This window comes from Oryctolagus cuniculus, chromosome 10 (assembly GCF_051225735.1).
Source record: "Oryctolagus cuniculus isolate XC-2025 breed Fujian yellow rabbit chromosome 10, ASM5122573v1, whole genome shotgun sequence".
Classification (NCBI taxonomy): domain Eukaryota; kingdom Metazoa; phylum Chordata; class Mammalia; order Lagomorpha; family Leporidae; genus Oryctolagus; species Oryctolagus cuniculus.
This window is the reverse complement of record NC_142876.1, coordinates 35,077,174-35,079,896: the sequence shown is the minus strand read 5'-3', so window position 1 is coordinate 35,079,896 and position 2,723 is coordinate 35,077,174. Positions and strand designations below refer to the sequence as shown.

The window sequence follows — 2,723 nt, the reverse complement described above, 5'->3', positions numbered from 1 at the left end:
AATTTATTTTATAAAATAGACTAACTCATGTTAAGGTGAGATTTATGAATAAATATTTTGAGCTCCTACTATGCTTTCTGTTCTTTGATAGGTATGCAGTAAATAAAAGAGAAATAACAATATTTCCTCTGCTTCTCAGGGCTTTGCTGCTTTCTAAGGGAAATAAGTCTAATAAGACAGGATAGCATCAAATGATAGAATTTTCTGAACAGATTTCAAATGCTCTAGCATCTTATACGTGTTGGGGGTCATCTTTGTCTCAAAAGTAGGTAAAAACCATTCAACCATTAAAGTTTTGAGAAAAAACACTAAAGTAGGAACCTTTTTATCTGTGGAGTACATCAAGATGTACCTGAACAGTTTTCTCCAGGAATGGTACCCTATGACCTTCAGCACTGTGGTCTCAGGCTCCTGAAAAGATAACACAATTTATTCCCAACGTGCCATCTGAAAGTGTCTTTAAAAATATGACAATATTGAATTTACTTAATAAAAAATTATAGACTGTTTTATTTCTTTTTATTTTTTATTTATTTTTTTGTTTTTTTTTTTTTAAAGAATATGAACTGAAAATACATTTTAGCTTATCCATGGCAATTTTTCTTATTATGTATAATTCTCATGGGAACCCAATATATAATACCAATTAGATCTTGGGCTAGTTGCATTATATTTCTTAAATTTTCTCCTTTTTCAAAAAAAATGAGATGTGTACTAGATAATATTTAATTTCCCTTCTTAATCAAAATATTTATTTTTCAATTTTGTGTTTAGGATATTATCCAAATGTCATATGTTTAGTGGTCATTGTAAAAACATCTATTGATGTATTTTCTGGATATCTGTCCATCTATTCTTTTTTTTTTTTTTTATTATACAGTGGGATGTTTTATTGAGAAACATCCTGAAACTGTAGACGAGAGCATCTGTATCAGGGAAAGCTTCCAGGAGGAGGTGACAGAGGGGTCTGCCCAAGCCTGCTCAGCCCCGTCCCCATCAGCCCAGCGGCTCTCAGAACCATGGCACAGCTGCACGTGGCCCTCGGTGCCCTCCCTCCAGGGTGAAGGACCGGAGAACCCGGGCAGAGAAGAGACTCAGGGCGAGGAGCAGAGCGACATGGATAGGGCCCGGAAATGAACAAGATCCCTCATAGCCCTGCCTGAGCACCCACTCCCCCCACACTAATCCTGCCCCACCCAGCCCCTGCTGTGCCAGCAGAACAAAGAAAATCCATCAAGGTCTGCACTGTCAGCGCACAGTCCAGTGCAACAAAGGAGGTAAGAAGGGCCCCAGCTGAGGTCAGGCCTTTCTGGGGACCAGACAGCACTGGGGAGACCCCACTGGGGAGCAGGGCCACAGCCCAGGCACAGCCATCTTTCTGGCAGTCGGGGAGCTCAGACAGGGCCCACGAAGAGAGACAAGAACCGTGGGGTCGGCTTAGTGCGGGAAGAGCAGCCTTAGAGAGGCCATGGCTAGAAGGGTGGGGGCTTAGCCTGGCCAGAGCCTGCATGGGAGGGGCTGGCTCAAAACACAGGCAGTCATTAGGTTGGGGGTGGGGGTGTTGGATGGAAGGAGAAAGGGGTGAGAAGTATGAAGCTGGGCCAGGAGACCTGAGCTCCCAGCGCCACGCCCACCTCCTTCCAGGGCCCTATACTCCTGTCCACGTGGCAATCTTTGCACACACAGGCACTTTGATGAAGCGGCTGGACTTCATGTAGGCAGAGATCTTCGGCAGGCCCTCGAAGCGGGACATGAAATCCTTCAGGTTTGGGAATGCGTCCAGGCACGCGGGCTCAAATATCCGGTTCTGGTCAAGGATGTCGTAGACAAGGAAATCGGCGAAGGTGATAAAGTCAGGACTGTAGCACATCATGGCGAATTGCATGCGGTTGTCCATAACCTGGTTCTCTAGAATGTCCACGCGAATCTTCTCCTCTTCTGTCTCCCCATACAGGCCGTGCTTGCGGGCCAGGTAGCGCAGGATGGCATTGCTCTGCGTGAGCTTGTGAGTCCCATCAATTAGGTAGGGCAGATTGGGAAAATCCAGGCCCAGCTTGAATTTCTCACTCAGCCACTGGCTTCTGTCATAGTCGGGAGCGTCCCCCATGGTGTATTTCTTTTCCTCATAGCTGGTATCCGTGTATTCCAGGAGCATGCGGATGGGCAGAGCCAGCCCACGGATGTCCCAGTAACCCAGCGTCATGGGCATGGTGCAGGTCTTGCGGTCTCAGAGGAAAGGCCTGTCCATCTATTCTAATCCTTCTGTGTATTTTGGATATTAAATTCTGAAATATCCAAAATTCATCAAGTGTGATAATGAGTTAACCATCCAACATTAAGCCTACTGCTAGAATATAAGCCCAAATGCAAAAATGCTTTGTAGTTTTGCTTTAAATAAATGACATAGAATCTATCTATCTATCTATCCATATGTTTATATATCTATCTTCATATCTTCATACATATATCTTTCTATCTCAGTTGCTTATATAAGAAAATTAATATTGTAGGGGTTGGCGCCATGGCACAGTAGGTTAATCCTCCGCCTGTGGCACTGGCATCCCATATGGGTGCTGGTTCTAGTTCCAGCTGCTCCTCTTCCGATCCAACTCTCAGCTGTGGCCTGGGAATGCAGTCGAAGATGGCCCAAGTGCTTGGGCCCCTACACCCATGTGGGAGACCAGGAAGAAGCTCCTGGCTCCTGGCTTCGGATCAGCATAGCT

The 2,723-nt window shown here is 45.3% G+C and overlaps 1 pseudogene across 1 annotated transcript; it reads right to left on the bottom strand.

Moving 5' to 3' along the window:
- Positions 1-905: 905 nt before the first annotated feature.
- Positions 906-2,269, bottom strand: LOC149123735 (glutathione S-transferase Mu 1 pseudogene; annotated as a pseudogene). Its single transcript, XR_016214046.1, has one exon. The product of XR_016214046.1 is annotated as a glutathione S-transferase Mu 1 pseudogene (transcript).
- Between the last annotated feature and the right edge of the window lie 454 nt (positions 2,270-2,723).